We start from the raw sequence: 23991 nt of genomic DNA, 5'->3' as shown, positions 1-23991 counted from the left end.
CCCATAAATATTATAGGTTTACTGATATTTGTGTATTTGTAATTGTTAACGTGACAATTATCTGATATCATTTGCGTGTTTATTATAATTTGCATGTTAAGTGTAAGAGCATTGATATTAATTTTGTAAAAGCAATTGTGTGTGCAGTCAAACTGTTGTTCGTGCTTACACGTATTAACATTGATGGGTGCCATTTGGAAATGTTTAATTTCTGCTGATAAACTCTGATGAACTGTCTGATTAGTGATAGTGAATATTATGGACTGTTGCTGTCTGCACCTGTTCAACATTGCTGGGTGCCACTGATGGAACTGCTTCTACTGAGATGATGTCACTTGTTGGTGTCTGCACCTCTTCAACATTGCGGGGTGCCACTGATGGAACTGCTTCTACTGAAATAATGTTACTGCACCTGTTCAACATTGCTGGGTGCCACTGATGGAACTGCTTCTACTGAGATAATGGCACTTGTTGCTGTCTGCACCTGTTCAACATTGCTGGGTGCACTGATGGAACTGCTTCTACTGAAATAATGTCACTTGTTGGTGTCTGCACCTGTTCAACATTGCTGGATGCCACTGATGGAACTGCTGCTACTGAAATAATGTCACTTGTTGGTGTCTGCACCTGCTCGCCATTGCTGGGTGCTACTGTTGGAGCTGTTTAAATACTGCTGATGAAATGTTATGAGACTGCTATTTGCACCTGTTGATCATTGCTGGGTGCTACTGTTGGAACTGTCAACTACTCTGAGGAGTGCTACTTGTTTATTGAACCATTGAAAAGATTTTATGTGAATATTTGTATAATCTGATTTTTTGTGTATTTGCTGTTTATGAGATGTTATGAGACTCTTACCTACACTTATTCGTTATTGCTGGTGCCACTGATTGAATGATCTATGCAAAATCACATGTATGCAAGCATTTGTATTCCTTACTGTATTTTATATATTAGGTTATTGAAGGGGCTGTGCAAAGCCAAAGTTTATTTAGTTATGTGATATTTACTTATTAATATTAACTTTTATTTTGTCTGTATTTTTGTGGATGAATTTGGTGGTATTTTCACCCTCAATGCTGGCAAAAATACCATCTAATGCTAGCCCGTGGAGGAGGAGCATATGAAAGGTGGCTACAGTGAGTCACAGAGCCAGAGATTGCGCCAAAGAGTACTTTTCCGCCGCCTCCACTGGGGCAGTAGTAGTTCTGAGGTTGCCGTGAGCAGTGCTTGTTGAGAGGATGTCGATAGCAATACTAGTTGAGGGCATGTCGTGTGCAGTTGTTCTGTTGGACGAGACAGCAGACGCTGTTCGATTGCCGATATTGTAATGATCACAGTGTATTTTTCGTCAATATATGTGAAGGTAACAAAAAATTTTTTTATTTCAAATTTCCTAAATAACAATGCGTCTTGGTCACAGGTTCAGTCAACAAAGCATCTGGCTTATGTTCATGTATTAGACTGTAATTCTGGTTTCGATGTGCAATTACAGTATTTCTGGTTTTTTAATTACTTCTTTGTAAATGGTGTTTAAAATATCTTGTCGTATTGAGGAAGAACCGTGCCAGATGTGTACGTTGAATCACACTTCCACACACAGAACAGTTACACTTGTGTTTTGTTGTTTCGGACCTTTTATAGTTGCTGGGGACTTAATTAATCAGTTGTGTTAACGGAAATTTCCTTTCACTCTTTATTGTTTTTCTATGCAGTCAGATTGCGTACTGATACTACTCAGGGCCAACCGGTTATGAGACTTCGTAACCGGACATACAGCTACTAAAAAATATTTGCATTAAAAATTATTAAGCCCCCATGCACTATGCAACCCAAATTGCATGAAAATGTAATCACATGTCAGTTCTAGTATAATAAATTCGTCCAATGAATACCCGTTCATCACCTGCATTTCTTCTTGGTGTAGCAATTTTAATGGCCAGTAGTGTACAAATGTTATGTAGAGTGGTGTTTGTAGAATAGACTGCGGGTCTTGGAAATTTTTGCAAGACGGCGAACAACCTATGTAAGGCATCGGCTGCTAGAATCTGACAAGGTAATTCGTGAGGTCTTATAACATGTGTTGTCAGAAGCATGAAGAGTATATACGACTCGATTTAAATGCACTGAAAATAGGTATTCAGTAGCTGAAATACAGATCTGCAACAAAAGTACAGAATAGATTTGTGGCTTATTGCTAAACCCCTTTTCCGCTCTTGAAACTTGCTACTGTCGCTGTGCACATCACATCGGTTCCAATGGAATCAAACTTGATCATATTTATTTTTGTGTGGTTGCGTCAAGGATCGCGCGAACATTTTTTGACATCCTGTTCCTTGTAGCTGACTGCCTCGACAACCTGCAATATGACAACAATTCACATTCGATAGGACATTCCTCAACAGACAGTTTCAGCAGCCTGTGAACTGAACATATTAAATACGACTTGCAATGATGTATATCTTGACGGATACCCGGACAGATATTGTTACGTACGAATTTTGGAGTGAGTGCAGTATAAAGAGTAATCAAAACAATTTTGATCATCACCCAGAAAAAATAAAGACACTAATTAATTTTTGTTTACCGAAGGCATACGCCTGAAGACTTGGGACACATTAAAATTCCTGCACCACAGTACCGTACCACGCAAACAGAGCACATAAAAACAAAATGACCACAACTCGTTGAAAAACTTGAGTATCGTTCGGTTATTCCTTTTCGTCGTTTGAAGTGGAGCAAAGCTTCAATAGTCCATGCTGACTGGTTGAAGTACACTATAAGAAGTGCCTTGAGGGAATTATCCGAATGGGACGGATATCAGTACATGTGATGTACATGTACAGACTAACAGATTATTGCAATTCCACAAAAATTGGATGGTTTATTCAAGAGAAAGGGCTTAACAAATTGAGCGAGTCAGTACCGCATTGGTTAACCCCCGTTCTTATGTAAGCAGTTATTCGGTTTATCATTGATTGACAGAGTTGTTAGATGTCCTCCTCAGGGATACCGTGCCAATTCTGTCCATTTGGGGTGTTAGATCGTCAAAATCGCCAGATGGTTGGAGGGTTCTGCCCACAACACTCTAAAGGTTCTCAGTTGGGGAGAGATCTGGCGACGTTGTTGGCCACGGTAGGCAAAGCACAAAGACAAGCAGTAGAAACTCTTGCAGTGTGTGGGTGCGCATTGTTGTTGTTGTGGTCTTCAGTCCTGAGACTGGTTTGATGCAGCTCTCCATGCTAATCTATTCTGTGCAAACTTCTTCATCTCCCAGTACCTACTGCAACCTACAACCTTCTGAATCTGCTTAGTATATTCATCTCTTAGTCTCCCTCTACGATTTTTACCCTCCACGCTGCCCTCCAATACTTAATTGGTGACCCCTTGATGCCTTAGAACATGTCCTACCAACCGATCCCTTCTTCTAGTCAAGTTTTGCCACAAACTCCTCTTCTCCCCAATTCTATTCAATACCTCCTCATTAGTTATGTGATCTACCCATCTAATCTTCAGCATTCTTCTGTAGCACCAGATTTCGAAAGCTTTCATTCTCTTCTTGTCCAAACTGTTTATCGTTCATGTTTCACTTCCATACATGGCTACTCTCCACACAAATACTTTCAGAAATGACTTCCTGACACTTAAATCTATACTCGATATTAACAAATTTATCTTCTTCAGAAACGCTTTCCTTGCCATTGCCAGTCAACATTTTATATCCTCTCTACTTCGACCATCATCAGTTATTTTGCTCCCCAAATAGCAAAACTCCTTTACTACTGTAAGTGTATCATTTCCTAATCTCATTCCCTCCGCATCACCCGACTTAATTCGACTACATTCCATTATCCTTGATGTTCATCTTGTACCCTCCTCTCAAAACACTGTCCACTCCGTTCAACTGCTCTTCCAAGTCCTTTGCTGTCTCTGACCGAATTACAATGTCAACGGTGAACCTCAAAGTTTTTATTTCTGCTCCATGGATTTTAATACCTACTCCTAATTTTTCTTTTGTTTTCTTTACTACTTGCTCAATATATAGATTGAATAACATTGGGGAGAGGCTACAACCCTGTCTCACTCCCTTCCCAACCACTGCTTCTCTTTGATGTCCCTCGACTCTTATAACTGTCATCTGGTTTCTGTACAAATTGTAAATATCCTGCTGCTCCCTGTATTTTACCCCTGCCACCTTCAGAATTTGAAAGAGAGTATTCCATTCAACCTTTCTCTAAGTCTACAAATGCTAGAAACGTAGGTTTGCCTTTCCTTAATCTTTCTTATACAGATATGTTAGACATTTCAGGATTTAAGCTAGCTTCCTACTTCTGCAGAGTAGATATGGATGGAGGAGGAGTTGCCACATTTATCAAAAACTGCCATAAATTCAAGAACATTGACATTAATAAATTCTGTTTAGAGCAGCATCTAGAAGCATGTGCAACAGAAAGTAGAGTTCCATAACAGATACTATATAATAATAACTATTTACCGAGCACCTGCAGGAAATTATAATCTATTCTTAGGTCATCTAGAAGCTCTTTTGGGTTATTTAACAGGAAGAAACAAAGAAATTTTGATTGCTGGTGAATTTAATACAGATTTTCTAATACAATCTTCCAGCAAACATTCACTGCAGTTAGTAATGTTGTCTTTCAATCTAACTCACATGGTAAACTTTCCAACTAGGATCACTAAATCCTCAAGGACAGCCATTGATAACATTTTTATAGACAAAGCAAAGGAACAAAATCATATCATAAAACCTGTTATAAATGGACTATCAGATCATGACATGCAGCTCCTTGTTTTAGATGTAAATTCTAAGCAGATTATCAAGACTGCTAAATCTGAGTACAGGAGAGTAGTCAATCAACCAAAAATTGAGTGTTTTAGAAAACTGCTCAAAGATATGAACTGGAAAGATGTTTATAGTGCTCATGACATGAATGAAAAATATAACACATTCATGAACAATGTCAGTACCATGTTTGAAAACTGTTTTCCTCTAAAAGTTACTCAAATTAAACAGAAGTCTATAATAAAACCATGGATTACACAAGGAATAAAGATTTCCTGTAAGACAAAAAGGAAAATGCATCTGTCGACCAAGAATAGCTCCAATGCTGATGATTTAACTAAATACAAGGAACACTGTGAAACATTAAAAAAAAGTAATTCAGACGTCTAAACAAATGCACTACGAGAAGAAGATAGCAATGTCAGGGAACAAAATAAAAACAATATGGGATATAGTGACAGAGCAGACTGGTAGAACCAGAAAGGAACAGGAGCAAATAGCACTAAGGGTAGATGACACATTAGTAACTGATGGGCATAGTGTGGCAAATCTATTTAACAAGGACTTTATATCTGTTACTGATAGAATGGGACTTTCAGTATCAGTAAATAATGCCCTTGAATATCTGAAACTAGCCTTCACAAATAGCTTCAAGTACATGATATATCACTCACTTCACCAAAAGAAATAACTTCCATAATAAAATATTTAAAAACTAAGTATTCTAGTGGGTAGAATGAAATATCAACAAAGTTAATTAAGGCATGTTCTTGCGAGTTTAGTACAATTCTAAGTTACTTGTGTAACCAGTCAATTATAACTGGGACATTTCCTGATTGGCTAAAATATGCAGATGTTAAGCCTCTATTCAAGAAAGGGGATAAAGAGATACCATCAAACTACAGACCGATTTCACTTTTGCCAGCATTCTCAAAAATTTTAGAAAAAGTAATGTACAGGTGGCTGCTCAACCATCTGACCACAAATAACATATTATCAAGAACACAGTTTGGATTTCTGAAGGGTTCTGATATCGAGAAGGCTATTTACACCTACAGTGAAAATGTACTTAATTCATTAAATAACAAATTATAAGCAGCAGGTATTTTCTGTGATTTGTCAAAGGCATTTGATTGTGTGAACCACAACATCCTTTTAAGTAAATTAGAATTCTATGGTGTCACGGGCAGTGCTGCAAAATGGTTCAAGTCATACCTCACTAACAGGAAACAAAGGGTGTCAGTGCAAGGGACTAGTGAATTAAGTCATCAGTCATCATCAGAATGGGAAGAAATTACATGTGGTGTCCCACAAGGATCCATCTTAAGGCCATTGCTTTTTCTTGTGTACAGTAATGATCTCTCATCAGTTACACTGGCAGAAGCAGAGTTCGTTTTGTTTGCAGATGACACAAGTATTGCAATAAATAGTATGTCAAATGTAGTTCTAGAAAGATCTGCTAATGATATTTTCATGGACATTAATAAATGTTTTAAAGCCAACTCACTGACATTAAACTTCGAAAAGACTCACTATATGCCATTCAGAACCTGCAAGAGGTTTCCACCCAGCATATGCATAAAATACGAAGAAGAGCAGATAGAAGAGGTTGACAGTCTTAAATTCCTGGGATTACAACTTGATAAAAAATTCAGTTGGGAAGAGCACACCACAGAACTGCAGAAACATCTTAACAAATCTGTATTTGCAATTCGAGTGTTAGCAGACATAGGCGACATAAAAATGAAAAAGCTTGCATACTTTGCCTACTTTCTTTCCATAATGTCATATGGTATAATATTTTGGGGTAACTCTTCAAGTCAAACAAAAGTTTTCAGAATCCAAAAGCGTGTAATACGTATTATTTGCGGAGAAAACTCACGGACGTCCTGTAGAAACCTCTTCAAAGAACTGGGTATACTAACTACTGCCTCTCAGTATATTTACTCATTAATGAAATTTGTCCTAAATAATATATCTCTTTTTCCAACAAACAGCTCAGTTCATACATACAATACCAGGAACAAAAATGATCTGCGCAAGGACTTAAAAGCACTTACTTTAGTTCAAAAAGGTGTCCACTACTCAGGAACACTCATCTTCAATAATTTGCCAGTAAACATAAAAAATTTAGTTACAAATAAAGATCAGTTTAAAAGAAGCCTGAAAGACTTACTAGTGGCCAACTCCTTCTACTCCATTGACGAATTTTTTAATAGAAACAAATGATGTATTGTCTATATTCATACTATTGGTATTGTTATTTCAGCTTTAAAAAAAAATAAATTGACATGTTCCACATCCACGAGGATCTCCTCAGCACGGATCTATGGAACGAAAAACTGATCTAATCTAATCTAATCTAAGATAAGTCGTAGGGTCAGTATTGCCTCACGTGTTCCAATATTTCTACGGAATGCAAACTGATCTTCCCCGAGGTCGGCTTCTACCAGTTTTTCCATTCGTCTGTAAAGAATTCGTGTTAGTTTTTTGCAGCCCTGACTTATTAAACTGATAATTCGGTAATTTTCACATCTGTCAACACCTGCTTTCTTTGGGATTGGAATTATTACATTCTTCTTGAAGTCTGAGGGTATTTCGCCTGTCTCATACATCTTGCTCACCAGATGGTAGAGTTTTGTCAGGACTGGCTCTCCCAAGGCTGTCAGTAGTTCTAATGGAATGTTGTCTACTCCTGGGGCATTGTTTCCACTCAGGTCTTTCAGTGCTCTGTCAAACTCTTCACGCAGTATCATATCTCCCATTTCATCTTCACCTACATCCTCTTCCATTCCCATATAACTGCCCTTGGTGGTGGGCATTATCTCGTTGATTTGTAAGATCAGGATGGCTTGCCATGAAGGGCAGCAAAACGGCTCGTAGAAAGTCGTCAACGCACTGCCGTGCAGTAAGGATGCCGCGGATGACGAACAAAGGTGTCCTGCTAAGAAATGAAGTGATACTACAGACCATTACTCCTGACTGTTGGGCGGTAAGGCGGGGGAAAGTCCGGTCGGCATCTCGCCACTGTCTGCGACATGTCTTCGGCCTGAAAACTCATTGACAGGAGTAGGATTGTCTTCAGTGATGAGTCCCCCATCGAACTGAGCCCCGATGACCAGCGAAGATGTGTCTGGAGACACCCCGGCCAGCTGTGGAATATCAACCTGTCTCCCGCCACACTTAGACACTGGATTCGCATTCGGGTGGACGACGGTTCAATCCCGCGTCCGGCCATCCTGATTTAGGTTTTCCGTGATTTCCCTAAATCGCTCCAGGCAAATGCTGGGATGGTTCCTCTGAAAGGGCACGGCCGAATTCCTTCCCCATCCTTCCCTAATCCGATGAGACCGATGACCTCGCTGTCTGGTCTCCTTCCTCAAATAACCCAACCCAACCCGCCACACGACCTAAAACCAGGACAGGTTTGGCTTTCATCCGCGGCACCCTTACAGCATAGCTATACGTAAACGGTATTCTATCCCCGCACTTTTGTTGTCCTTCGTGGCATGTCATCCTGGGCCTGTCCGCACCGATAGCTGAGTAGTCAGCGTGACGGATTGCCGTCCCACGGGCCCGGCTGGGTCGGGGAATTTTCTCCGCTCAGGGACTGGGTGTTGTGTTGTCTTCATCATCATTCCATCCCCATACGGCGCGCTGGTCGCTCAATGTGGCGTCGAGTGTAATAAGACCTGCACCACGGCGGCCAGACCTGCCTCGTAAGGGGCCTCCCGGCCAATGACGCCAAACGCTCATTTCCATTCTGGGCCTTTCATTTCACCAAGACAACGCCCGCCCGCAGACGAAAAGAGTTTCTACTGCTTGTCTTCGTCCTCGCCAAACCCTACGTTGGTCAGCTAGGTCGCTAGAATCCATCACAGTAGAGAACGTTAGGAGCAGTCCGGGCAGGACCCTTCAACCATCTCAGAAGTTTTACGATCTAACGCTCGATTTGACAGAATTTGAAACAATATCCCACAGCAACAACTCTATGAATCAATGACAAGCGGAATAACTGCTTACATACGGGCCACAGACGGACCAACGCGTTACTGACTTCTCTTGAATAAATCATTCAGTTTTTCTGAAATTGTAATCATTTGTTTTTCAACACATTTACATGTACATCACCGATGTCAGTCTCATTCAGACAATTCCTCCGGGTTGCGTCTCCTATCCCCTTTCCCCTCCCCCCTCCCCTCCCCCCACACATACACACAAAAGTTGTAGAAGCATGTATATTTTTACATGACCCAATTGTCAAAACTCACAGACAACTTTCGGAGAATAAAGTGACACGAAAACTACGAACCTCGAATATGCCAAGTAATTTCAGAATTTGCACGTTACGTTTAACACCAGTGGTTTGTGTGAAGTTCTGACCACGTGGACATGCTTGCTGTCTGACTGGTATCATTCCAGCCAGGTAAAGCGCACATTCATAGGCTGACCCCTCCTGCCGTCAAAGACTAGGCCGACACGGCTTTTGAGACAATAGGCCGAACTGGTAAAAAGCGGGAGGTTGAGTAGGGCACGATAGAAAGGGAACGACATTCCAGTAAGTAAGCGGCAGAAAGTCAGACTTCTCGATCATAGGTACGGCCGGCCGGACTGGCCGAGCGCTTCTAGGCACTACAGTCGGGAACCGCGCGACCACTACGGTCGCAGGTTCGAATCCTGCCTCGGGCATGAATGTGTGTGCTGTCCTTAGGTTAGTTAGGTTTAAGTAGTTCTAAGTTCTAGGGGACTGATGACCTCAGATGTTAAGTCCGATAGTGCTCAGAGCCATTCGAATCATTTGAACGTAGGTACAAACAGTTGAAATAAACAATATTCCCCTCAATAACACGCTCATGTTCTCATAGTGCGGCGGGGTGGGTTGCTCCCTCAATACCCCTTAAACAATCAGTCCACCTACCTGGATAGCTTTCAGGTTGTCTGCCCCTTCACTCTGCGATGGTAAACACTGGTTTAGCCGATAAAAGCAGCGTTGACGAAAAGTCAGCTAAATGCTACGGCACAAAGGTCACATAATTCCAGTCCATGGGTAGCATCTGGAAGTTAAACTATCGGCCATTCGGGATTCTTGCGTGACTCGTTTCAAAAGCGCCTAAAATTTCTTGTAAGCTGGTTTATTGTCTTTAAACACAGAAAATGGCTATCAAGACCTTATTTAATATGCAATGTTACTGACTGTCTCTGCAACAAGTTCACGCCGCACGGGGTAGCCGCGTGGTCTAGGGCGCCTTGTGACGGTCCGTGCGGCTACCCCCGTCGGAGGTTCGAGTCCTCCCTCGGGCATCGTTGTGTGTGTCCATAGCTTAAATTAGTTTAAGTTAGGTTAAGTAGTGTGCAGGCTTAGGGACCGAAGACCTCAGCAGTTTGGTCCCATAAGACCTTACCACAAATTTCCAGAAAAAACAAGTTAACACCCCGATGCAGCCGTAAGATATTTAGTCCCACTCGATATTTTAGACGTTATAAACACTGGCCCACGACTTCTTGCGAGTTAACACAGTTGGTCGTTCAGTAGTCTTCTTGTACACAAGTGCTCACCATAATGTCTCGTAATCTGCACGAAACACGCCACGCGGAGTTTATGTACTACTTGAAATGTTCATACACGAAATCTCCTAAAATAAATCACCCACAAGCTAAAACTTTCTTAAAATACTCAACTCTGTTGTTGCTTTTCACTAACTACGCGTGAACCGTTAAAACGCGCACATTTCTTCGTTTTAGCACAAATTTTATCAGCTCGATTTAACATGGGTGTTTACTAGAAGACAGCTCCCGAGCGACTATATTGACTCATAGGTCTAGGGCACCAAGCCCTACTCAAACGTGCGGGAAATCCTGCAGTCCTATTGTCTAGTGTAATAAGCAGCCAATCAGATCATCTCGAGCACTTCTACATTCGCGGTGTTTCTAATGGTAGCCAATCAGATTACCACAAGTAATTTAGACTAGAAATCTCTTAATTCCGAAACTAGATAAAATTTAATGAAAACAAAATATGATATCTTTCCACAAAATAAAATGCTAATAAATTTAATACCCAACGCCCCTTCTGGCTGCACTTCGCGAAATCAAACTCTCTCAGGCATGCGACACAACTTCCTCTTTAAACAATTTTCTCACACTTTCATCTACATAGTTTTAATAAATAAGACATTCTCACTCTATGTATGTCCTCTATTCACTCTTTCAGTCACTCGCAATGAAATAATAATTTTCCAATGTGCTGTTAATTACGTCAGAAATCTGTGGCAATGAAACTAAAGAAAATCCCAGAAAACTAGATTATATTAACCTATCCTCTTGGTTGTGGTTTGAATTAGTGCTATAGATGAATACATTACTGTCCCTAACTCGGTTTCAAAATTTTGTATCTTCGAAAGTATTGGAGTTATTCATTTGAAATTTTATCAGTATGGTTCAGTTATCCATAGAATTTGGTACACTAAGTATGAGAAAGATCGACTAATAGTACTTCTTCAGATTCATAGAGAGTATGTGTAACGTATTGCATGCATCGTTACTCCAACTCTCGCCCGGCCCAGTAACCAGCGTCAGTTGAACGGACGTGAGAACCAACATCTCCTCTTCTCCCGGCTCCACGGCAAGCTACTGCGTTTTCAGTGAAAGGTGACAACTTGTAATAATTTGCTACGTCACACAATCTCAGTTGTTAGTGAAATACTGACAATTGTGAAACCACATCTCTATGCTGTATTGTCGAAATTATTCCGTTATCCAACGTGTGAAAGTTTATTGCTACCATAGTTCTTAAATTAAATGCATGACTCCATTAGTTCTAAAAATTTCGGAAGTATCCTCATCAAAGGCTACATTTTTTCTGAATTACAATTTACTACTTATACTACCTATGGAGATAAACTAATCGTTATTATTTTAAAAAATTGATATATGTAGTGACTGAAAAAAGTGAATCGTCGAAAAGGGAAGGGGGAAACAAAATGGGACTTCACTGGTTCAGAAGGCGTGTGCTAGTAACTTAAGTGAAAACAAACGCGAGTCAAATTTACAAAGAACTTGGGGGTACGAAGACAGTGATCAGTACGACATTGCACTCCCCCTGGCCTGGACACATGAACTGATTCGGCAGGCGAGGGTGTCATAAGACGGTTGCATCTTCTACTAAGGCCAACTGACCTACGACTGCTGTAAATGGCCCTTGACATCCTGCGTACTGGCAATGGTACAGAGTTGGCGTCCTAATTGTTCTCGCAAATGTTCTATCGGGGACAGATCTGGCGATCTTGCTTGCGATGGGAGTACCCTAACATCTCGCAGACGGTTCACAGAGACACGATGTCATGTGTGGACGAGCACTGTCCTGTCGAAATGTGGCCCCACGATTGACAGGTAATACGAGAAGACGCAGAATGTCCATGATGTATCATTGTGCTGTCACAGATCCCTCAAACACTACCTGCTGCAGCGTTAGGTCATAACATGATGCACCCCCACCCCATGACACCAGGAGTGTCACCTCCATCTCTCTCCAAAAGAAGAACGGGACCTCTGCCCAAGTCGACACCATACTCGGCGATGATGGTCATCCGGGGCAGTACCAAACTGCGACTAATACACACGCATTTGTATTCTGGCGTTGATGGCAGTCTGTACATGGGTTGGTAGTTCGCCAGTCCAGCTGCCGCTAGTCGTCCATGATGTATCATTGTGCTTTCAGGGGTCCCTCAAACACTACCTGCTGCGACGTTAAGTCACAACTCAGCAGGAGTGGCACCTCTATCTCTCTCCAGCAGAAGAACGGGACCTCTGCCCAAGTCGACGCCATACTCGGCGATGATGGTCATCCAGGGTAGTGCCAAACTGCGACTAATACAAACGCATTTGTATTCTGGCATTGATGGCAGTCTGTGCAAGGATTGGTAGTTCGCCAGTCCAGCTGCCGCTAGTCGTCCATGATGTATCATTGTGCTGACAGGGGTCCCTCAAACACTACCTGCTGCGACGTTAACTCGTAACTCAGCGGGAGTGGCATCTGTCTCCCCAAAAGAAGAATGGGACCTCTGCCCAAATCGACGCCATACTCGGCGATGATGGTCATCTGGGGTAATGCCAAACTGCGACTAATACACACGCATTTGTATTCTGGTGTTGATGGCTGTATTTGCATGGGTTGGTGGTTCCCCAGGGCAGCTGCCGCTAGTCGCCGATTAATGGTGTGTGATGTCACACAGTGTTGCAGGGAGTCCATTACCTTTTCTCATATTACAGGCGCAGATGTGAAGGCGTTATAATGGGCTTGGACCACTATACAGTGACCATCCCTTATAGTGACCAGACGTGGTCGACTGGAAGCTTGTCGACGAGTGTGCCTGCCCTCAAGTTTCCATGGAGTCCAACTTTGGGCCATAAACACCCGAATGCGTCACAAATCTTCGTACTGCGCTACTCGACCAGCCGGCCACAATACAGACCCTATCATACTCTTTCAGGTGTTGATACTCCTCCCACACGAGTACACGGCATCTCCACGTCCTTCACGACGATCACCCAGTATCTGACACTATCCACGCTACGTCTATGCATTACCAGATCTGGTAACAACACTAAACACGATCAACACTAACGTATTCTCGTGGCAATTCTACCTTTCATATAAAATTGCAACACTAACACTTACATGTTATCCACCAAAGCGTGCGTGTGTGAAGTTACATGGACATACGGTCATGTCTTGTGGGTGGTTCACTTTTGTTTAGGCAGTTTTTTTTATTGTTGTGTTTTTAAAATCGTTAACTTTAGTGGTATGTTAAGAGTGGGGCTGACGGTAACTTACATTGGAAGAGGGAGGGGGTGGTTCACTTTTGTTTAGGCAGTTTTTTTATTGTTGTGTTTTTAAAATCGTTAACTTTAGTGGTATGTTAAGAGTGGGGCTGACGGCAACTTACATTGGAAGAGGGGGAGGGCGGGGAAGACAGAGGCAGTAGATACTCTTCCCCCCACCCTCCCAGAAGCGAACTCTGAACCTGTATCTGACGGCTGCAATCTAGCATTACGTGACGTAGTGATTGGATAGCGTATTTGCTACCGGTTTGGTCAAACAAGTCTCAGTGACGAAGAACGAATTGGCAGACCATCTTTTTTCGTAAAACTGGGAAAAAGAAAAGCAGTGATGGCCGGGGTGCTAGGAGACTGGCGTATTACAGGCGTATTGCAGTCGTGACAAGAGCCTAATACAGAAATCTCATGAGCAGTTCAGGAAGGCTGTAGCGACGAACGTTAGTGGGAATCTGTCGAGTCTGTGCCCACCAAGATGGCCCAGCTCATCCTGCAACACTGAACAGGACACAGTAGTCACGTGTATTGTTTCTCTCTGTTATCAAATTTTTCCACTCCTCTGAATTTCCACTGACTCTGTTTTATCGGAATACCCGCCAGGTTAGCCGAGAGCGCTAATGCGCAGCTTCCTGGACTGGGGTAAGCGCGCTGGCCCCGGATCGAATCCGTCCAGCGGATTAACGACGAGGGCCGGTGTGCCGGCCAGCCTAGATGTGGTTTATAGGCGGTTTTCCACATCACCCTAGGTGAATACCAAGGTGGTCCCCGCGTTCCGTCTCAGTTACACGATTCGCAGACATCTGCAGCCGTTCACACAATTCCATGGACTGCACTAGACACAGACAGCTGGGGTACACTCACTCCATCCAGGGGGGTACAGGGTGGGGGCAGGAAGGGCATCCGGCCACCACTTCACGTTAACGTGCCAAATCCGTACCTAACATTGCCGACCCTGCGACTGCAGGATAAAGGCACAAGCGAAAGGAATCGGAATGACGACGAAGTGATTTTCCAGGTAGAAGCGTTTCCGAACAGCGAGAATGCAGACTTCCACTCCGCCAAGTAATCTGTCGTTGAAATCATCTGTCGAATTGAATGGTGACTATGTAGAGAAAGCCTAACACCAAGTCTCTCAGTTACAATGTGGTTTGCTAGAGGTGATACTTAAAACTTTTGACAACCTTCCATAGCGACATGACGACGTAGAATGTGACCTTGTAGTCGCAAATAACTTTTCCTCCACGCGGGCCAGATTTCGCTAGTCCCAGCGATACAGCACGCTTTCTGGCTGGCTGGCTGGCAACAGCCCCGGGTCTCGGCTGTCGGATGGAATGTGCGATAAGGGGGCTGGTGTCAGGAACGCAGACGGGGTCACAGGGGCGCCCGCTTCTCGCTGTCTCCAGGCCGCCGACTCTGACCTCTGACGCAAAGACGAGAGGTGCGAACACGGTCAAACCCTTGGTCCTCTCATTTCCTAGAAATGGATGTTCTGTAACAGTGCCGTCGAGCCCGACCTGTTTCTACCAGTACGGCTGTGACCTTGCCTACACTGCCGAGGCAAAATATCATGACCGCCCACCGTGCGACTGAAGGCAGAGACGGGCATGTCACGCGCTAAGAAAAATACGTAAGTGTGATCATTCTAGCAAAGATACGGCCCATGAATGGGCGACTCTGACAAAGGGCAATCGTCCTGGGCCTGCGAAAGAGCTTCTCGGAAACGAAGAAGCTGGTCGGCTAGCAGAGTTATCCTGTCGTGGGTGCCAGTCGAAAGGGTCCTCACTCATAGCAATAGTGGGCTACATAGAAAAAGTGTTCAAAGAAGTGCAGCTCGTTTCGTATTATTGAAAAATGTGGGACAGAATGTCATGGAAATTATAACCAAGTTGGGGTGGCAATCATTAAAGCATTGGTGCCGTTAGTTAAGGCGATAACTTTTCACTAAATTTCAATCACCAACTTTATGCTCTGGATTCGAAAATATCTTGTTCACTCTCAAATAAATACGATGAAACGACGATCGTGATAAAGTAAGAGAAATCAGAGATCGCACGGAAATATTTGTGTGTTCAAATGTTTCCCATGTGACGTTCGAGAGTGGAAGGGTCGAGAAATAGTTACAACGTTGTTATACGAATCCACTGTCAAACACATAAGTGTAAATTGGACGGTGGTCATGTAGATGTGCACAGTCTAGTCACGTTACTGTGAGCTCGGCCTATGTTCGATGTCAACATGCAATAACCACTCACAGCCCTTGGTGACAACCCTAGCAGTGGAGGGTGTATGTACACTACTGGCCATTAAAATTGCTACACCACGAAGATGACGTACTACAGACGTGAAATTTAACCGACAGGAAGAAGATGCTGTGATATGCAAATGATTAGCTTTTCAGACCATTCACAAAAGGTTGGCGCCGGTGGCGTCACCAAAAGCGTGCTGACATGAGGAATGTTTCCAACCGATTTCTCATATACAAACAGCAGTTGACCGGCGTTGCCCGGTGAAACGTTGTTGCGATGCCTCGTGTAAAGAGGAGAAATGCGTACCATCACGTTTCCGACTTTGCTAAAGGTCGGATTGTAGACTATCGCGATTGCGGTTTATCGTATCGCGACATTGCTGCTCGCGTTGGTCGAGATCCAATGACTGTTGGCAGAATATGGAATCGGTGGATTCAGGAGGGTAATACGGAACGCCGTGCTGGCCGCATATCACTAGTAGTCGAGATGACAGGCATCTTATCCGCATGGCTGTAACGGATCGTGCAGTCACGTCTCGATCCCTGATTCAACAGATGGGGACGTTTGCAAGACAACAACCATCTGCACGAACAGTTCGTCGACGTTTGCAGCAACATGGACTATCAGCTAGGATACCATGGCTGCGGTTACCCTGGACGCTGCATCACAGACAGGAGCGCCTTCGTGTGGTGTACTCAGCGACGAACCTGGGTGCACGAATGGCAAAGCGTCGTTTTTTCGAATTAATCCAGGTTCTGTTTACAGCAACATGATGGTCGCAACGGTGTTTGGCGACATCGCGGTGAACGCACATTGGAAGCGTGTATTCATCATCGCCATACTGGGTTGTCACCCGGCGTGATGGTATGGGGTGCCATTGGTTACACGTCTCGGTCACCTATTGATGGCATTGACGGCACTATGAGCAGTGGACGTTACATTTCAGATGTGTTACGACCCGTGGCTCTACCCTTCATTCGATCCATGCAAAACCCTACATTTCAGCAGGATAATGCACGACCGCATGTTGTAGGTCCTGTACGGGCCTTTCTGGATACAGAAAATGTTCGACTGCTGTCGTGGCCAGCACATTCTACAGATCTCTCACCAAGTGAAAACGTCTGGTCAATGGTGGCCGAGCAACAGGCTCGTCACAATACGCCAGTCACTTCTCTTGATGAACTGTGGTATCGTGTTGAAGCTGCATGGGCAGCTGTACCTGTACACGCCATCCGAGCTCTGCTGACTCAACGCCCAGGCGTATCAAGGCCGTTATTACGGCCAGAGGTGGTTGTTCTGAGTACTGATTTCTCAGGACCTATGCAACAAAATTGCGTGAAAGTGTAATCACACGTCAATTCTAATATAATATATTTGTCCAATGAATACCCGCTTTTCATCTGCATTTCTTCTTGGTGTAGAAATTTTAATGGCCAGTAGTGTATATCCGGGGCACTCGGAAAACAGTGCACTCGTTATGGTAATACGGAATCGGAACGATTTATCTGACATCCAAAAGGGCACACGTTTAATGCCTTTTGGGCCAGTTTATAAACTGTTCTCATGCTGCCATAGTTAAAGTAGCAAAATGGCACCATCCAAAACCGACGCCGAGGCAACTGTGGTGCACAAAACGCCATAAATGACAGAGGTGAATGGCACCTGCGGAAATGTCTACAGGCGAACAAATGTGCAACTGTTAAGCATCTGACCACCCAGGTAAGCCAAGGGGCTACCAACAGTGTCTTCAAGACCACCGTTCGGCGAACATTGCTGCATATGGGCCTCTGCAGCACATGCCTAGTTCATGCAAGCAGTTGGGTAACAGGGGTGTGGGCATATTTTGTTTGTGTGGGTTGCAAACATTAATAGGCAAGCATAAATTCAGGGGTATATTATTCCCCACCCCCACCCCTCAACCTATTGTTACACTAATTGATTTATGACCCCTGAGGGTTGATTTATGACCCACTGGGGACAATTCGACCTCCTCAGAAACCCCCACCTCACCTCCTCCTCCTCCTGGACCCCTCCCAGAAAAGAGATACTGGTCTGGGGACACATATTTTTTGTCACCCTCTCCTCAGTTCAGCTCTGAGGCACTTCCCCCCTCTGGAAAACTCCCAGCCTTCATCCCCTCACCCCTCCCCTCCTCTCCCTCTACCCTCCACTCGAAAATTGGTGGGAAGTGCTGTCTGTGCTGAACTGTTGGCGTGGATCTCATGACAAAAAATTCTAATCAATGCCAATTACATTGCAGGTGAAATATTGTCTATTTATAAAATTCAATTTGTGTATTCTTCATTTAATCAGTCTGTGGGCGACAGGGCTCCTCTCCTTCCATCACCTACTTGTGAAGTGGGAAGAAGACTCTGTGCTGAGCTACTCGAGAGGGAGGTCACTGCTGGAAGGATTTCCTAAATTTTACTGGGGAAACCAAACTGACAATTACCCTACAGGCTTCCTGCTTGAAATTCAAATAGACGAAACTGCTCCCCTCCCTTACCCCACTTGTGAACTAGAAGGAAAATGACTCAGTCTTTGCTGAGCTGCTGGAGAGGAAGGTTGTATCTCCTCTACTTATAAATTGGTGGGAAGAAGGCTAGAGAGGAAGATGATGTCTTGGTGGGTAACACGTCAATTGATGAGATGTTGGTGTTGGATAGAGAGGACTTTAATATTTGCATTACGTGTAAGCGTACAGCTCCATAGTCTCCGACACAGGGTATGCAAGGACGTGATAATGGACGAGCATATGAGGAATACTTTCCAACAAATATTGGTGAAGCAGTGAGATTGGTTGAGGATGCATTTCGCAACTCATAGAGACTATTGCGTGTGCTGGAGCTATTCACGTTTTTCGAAATGGCCAGTCAAACCACAGTGCACGAGACAACTTTTTCTTACACCGCTGCACCAGACTGAAAGAACCAGAGGTGCTCACCTTGGTGTATGGGGCTTAACTGAGGCTTATAAACGAGCTTTGTTCCCCAGGAATCAATAGCAATGCAGGAATGCTACATTCGGTGGTGTGTTCTTCACATCAGGGTATATAATATGGATGCAGTCACAGTGGAAGGAAAGTGCCAACAGCAACTGAGATTGTCATCTGCTTCCACCTGCCGGCCGGAGCGGCCGAGCGGTTCTAGGCGCTACAGTCTGGAACCGCGCGACCGCTACGGTCGCAGGTTCGAATCCTGCCTTGGGCATGGATGTGTGTGATGTCCTTAGGTTAGTTAGGTTTAAGTAGTTCTAAGTTCTAGGGGACTGATGACCTCAGATGTTAAGTCCCATAGTGCTCAGACCCATTTGAACCATTTTTTTGCTTCCACCTCGCAGACACATTGTTCAGCTGCCCATGTCTTTGTCCATGGTTGCTTATTCTTTCTTCTTCTTCTTTGTTCAGAAACCTCTGGCATGTCCATGCGGGCAACATCCTCCAACTTGTTGGGACCTGCAGTGACCTCTGGCATGTCCAGACCAGTAGCAGCAACTTCCAGCTTGTTGGGACCTGCCGCGACTTCCAGCCTGTCGAGACCAACTGTGGCAGCAGCACCATGAGATGCTGTAGTGCATGTTGGAGCAGGACAATAAGCTGCTATTATCCGTCCCACTCATCAACATGTGTAATGAAGGCGCCCAGCCAGTCTGCGACTCTCAGAAGAATTGTGCTGGAAGTCCTGCAGCACACGATGCAGGTCAGTTCTGGTCTCTGATATACACACCATCCCAGAACATTCCAGCATTACTGTAAGGGCAGCGTGTTGATGTGGTGGATGAGAAGCTGCCGATTCCTTTCAGTGCTCCAACGTTACTCATTTTGGGTTTTAATTTAACAGTTAGCAATTCAAAGCGCTTAAATATTAGTATAGAAAAGAATCAGTGGACAGTGACCGGCATGTTGTGTTAAAGATTGAAAATGCATGGAGAAGTGCAATTTAAGGAATTGAAATGGGATGAATTCTGTCATGTATAACCCTCCATCAATAAACAGATGACCACCAAGTATTGTCCATCTTGTTCACCCCCAGACATTTATTGTACTGGTCTGATGCTAACTATCACATCATTGCATAACAGCATGGCACTAATGGTGAGACCTGCAGGTCAATCCATGTATCGGCAACTCTCCACTGTTACAAACTGGCCGGTGTGACCGAGCGGTTCTAGGCGCTTCAGTCTGGAACCGCGCGACCGTTATGGTCGCAGGTTCGAACCCTGCCCCAGGCATGGATGTGTGTGATGTCCTTACGTTAGTTAGGTTTAAGTAATTCTAAGTTCTAGGGGACTGATGACCTTGGATGTTAAGTCCCATAGTGCTCAGAGCCATTTCAACCACTTTTGAGCAGAGCCATTTGTTACAAACTAGTTTGGCCTATGGATAGTACTATCCCTTGGGTTGGAAAAACTGAACAGATAGCTACCTTCAGTTCAAACTGTGTATAATGAGAGTGTGCACTATCTCCACAGGTGTAGTATGAATGCAGAAAATTTAGAACACTGCATCAATACGTTGTCAAAAGAAGAAGCTGAAGGAACAGAGAAGTTTGAGAGGAATACACAGTGAATTATGTGCATGAAAGAAAGCTTTATTTGCTAGATTCTGTAGAGGTGTGAAGATAAGGAAAGAACTAGGTGATTCTTATTTTTGATGTAGCAACCCTGTGCATGTATGTTGAATAAAAACACGTATATTATCACAAATAGTGTTTTATTCTGTTTATACCTCTCATAATAATGTTGTTGCTACCAGTATTTTAACTGCAGTTACGGCCGGCTACGATAAAACGTGAACGAAATTAGTCGTAGTGCAAAAAATGTGCAACTGAGACGGAAAAGCCGGCCGGAGTGGCCGAGCGGTTCTATGCGCTACAGTCTGGAACCGCGCGAGTGCTACGGTCGCAGGTTCGAATCCTGCCTCGGGCATGGATGTGTGTGATGTCCTTAGGTTAGTTAGGTTTAAGTAGTTCTAAGTTCTAGGGGACTGATGACCACAGATGTTAAGTACCATAGTGCTCAGAGCCATTTTTTGAACTGCAGTTACTAGAATACTGCAGCAGCAACAAGCTGTCTGAACCATCTCGTCACCATAGTCAGCATCTTCAGACAGTGTTAAACTGAATGATAGACCAAGCTTTCATGTTTGTATATATCCTGTGAGCACTGCAGCTCAGTTGTTAACATATACGTCTATTTTCTCTAAAATTCCATTGCACACCAAAACCTGATGTAACCGATATCATGGTGGGGTGGGTGAAGCATCAGGACTTTGATGTGACTGTTCCTGTGATGGTGTGGAAGAACTTCAGAAGAAGAAGAAGAATGGGATACTCCTACCCAATAATGTGCAGGTGATAATTTCAGGTTCATCGAACTGTGGCAAGACAAATGGTCTCTTGTCACTGCTAACACACCTAGAACACTTCGAGCATGTATGTGTATTTTCAGAAGCGCTGTTTCAACCCAAGTACCAGCTGCTGCAAAGGATACTGCAGAGTGTTGATTGTGTAACATACCCGACATTCAGTCAAAGCAGTTAATTTCCCACATTAGAAAAAGTAAAACCAAATACTGTGTTCATATTTGATAACATCACTGTGGAAAACGAGGGCGAAAGTTTATGATATTTCTATTTTGGTAGTCATATGGATCTTGACGTATTTTATTTGAGTCAAACATATCCCAGAATCCTGAAACAGTTGGTGAGGGATAATGCAAACCTCCTTATAGCGTTAAAACAAGACAATTTTAATTTAAGGGACATTTACCAAGCTCATGTAGGAACTGATATGTCATTCAATGAATTCGTAAAGCTATGTGGAGACTGCTAGGGCTACTCAGCTTAAAAAGAATGTAAACGACTTAACTGTAAAGGTTTATAGAATTAGATGGAATGTATATAAGGTGTACCCTGCAAAAGAGTTCATTTAGTATATAACAAGACATTGACTAAGCATATGGTCGACATGGCATGGAAGGCTGCTTGAAAGAAGTCACAACTGCTAAGGTTACGACACATGGATCAACAGTGAACACTGACAGAAACCTTTAAACCAGTTACTTACCTCTCAACGAGCCTTTGCAATGGTGACATACACGTCATCCATGGTAATATACACAATGAATTAATTTCCTTCATATGGGATCTGTATCTCGGATGGCACTTCGCTTATATCGTGGAATATGCTGATGATACTGTACTATTACCGATATGTAAATGACACTTTGTTATTATATAGAGATGAGGGTAACAACCTAGACAGAATTATTGAAGCATTCAATGGACTACACGATAACATACGGTTTACACATGGAAAAAACAGAAGAATTATCTAGACATTACATTAAAGAATGAGGAAGGGAACCACAAGTTTGCAATTTATAGGAAACCAACTACCACAGATGCAATCATTTCACACAATTCCGCAGCCAACGATAGATATTAGATATCCTTCTTATATAGCGCGATAAGCAGATTAGTAAAAATTCCCCTAGAATTAGAAGAGATTGAACATGAAAAACACATCCTTAAAGACATTGCATATAATATGGCTTCAGACCCGAAGTAGTTGACAGCATCAATTCCAAGACTTCAAATAAAAATTCCAATCACTTGTAGGAAATAACTCTCGAACGCTACACGAAGAAAAAGGTATTCTACGCCAGTATGGGCTTCATTGGCCCAATATCTCATAACGTTGCACGATCCTTTAACAAAATAGGCATTCATATAAGTTTTAGAAACAAACACATGCTTTCTAGATTACTGACACATTCAGTTGAACAACCTGAGCCACACCAAAAATCTGGGGTCTATAGGATTACCTGTGATGATTGTGAATATATATACAGGAAGAAGTTTTAGGGAAAGATACCGAGAACATACAACACCTCACACTATAAAACATTCAACATTTAAACAACACTTACTAACCGAGAACTATCATGTAACAAGTATTGACAAGAATTTTAAAATACTGCATATTATACACAAAGGGGGGACTATGGACCTATTAGAAGACCTAGAAATTTATATTGCGTCACAAAAAGAACCATGACCTTCCTAAATGATCAAGTCGAATCGAAGAATAAGACATTCTTCGATATTTTTCAGATTCTCTTATGTAATTAAGAACCAACATGACCCAAGTTATAGTTTTATTTTACCTGCCATTGTTTTACATTTTTCAACCAGGAAATCTTACACTTATGAATGTAATTTTATACACATATGGCTTACTTCTCTGTACATATGGACAACTACAGTTGGGAGCCATTATTATTTTTTAAGTATAAATATGTAACACCATTATATTTTATTTATGTAGATTGAAGGCTACTTTGATATACAGCCTGTACGCGTTGACGAAGCATTCCATATGACAACCTTTAAAAAATTGTTTGTTAACTGCACTTTTTTGCGTTCATCGGCCAGTGACAAAGTTACTATAAGAATTATATACGATAAAAGTTACAAGATGTTTCGGAGTAGACTGCATTACATTTGCATGACTTTCATACGTATGCACTCAATATTCGGCCCGATAGTGAAAGTTGGTTACTCCTTGATGATGCATCTTTGGCGATGAAGCTCACTATGGTTACTATCTTTGAACTACCGGTCTAAACTCCATACTAGTTACTAACCACCTTCCACATGGTGTACGTCCGTATCTCGCCACTGATTTCTAGTATCAGCCGCAAGCAGTCGACGTCCACACGTGTATGGTTAGTCGTAATATGTTGTCTATTTAGACGTCCTTATACATCGTAATAAGGAAGTACGACCGCTCCTCTATTCGCATACAACGTGTTACTGGCACATCTTAGAACGAAGTAGCTTCCTAGAAGGCCTGTTGGCTACATATTCGACCGTTACTACGAACGTCGTTATGTAAATGGAGCACTTGTAGTAGAAATCGCTCCCCAGGTATGTCGTTTCTGAACCGTACCGAATTATTTTCATAGAGCAACCGTGAAAAGTTTCACCCATACAGACGTCCCATAAGTAGTGTCGGTAAATAGCATCGCTTCTCTGCTGTACACCATGTGGTTTTGACACATCATTTTCTGAATTACTTGGTTTTTTGAAGGCTGGAATATCAT

Source organism: Schistocerca serialis, chromosome 6 (assembly GCF_023864345.2).
Source record: "Schistocerca serialis cubense isolate TAMUIC-IGC-003099 chromosome 6, iqSchSeri2.2, whole genome shotgun sequence".
NCBI lineage: Eukaryota > Metazoa > Arthropoda > Insecta > Orthoptera > Acrididae > Schistocerca > Schistocerca serialis.
This window is presented reverse-complemented; position numbering follows the sequence as displayed.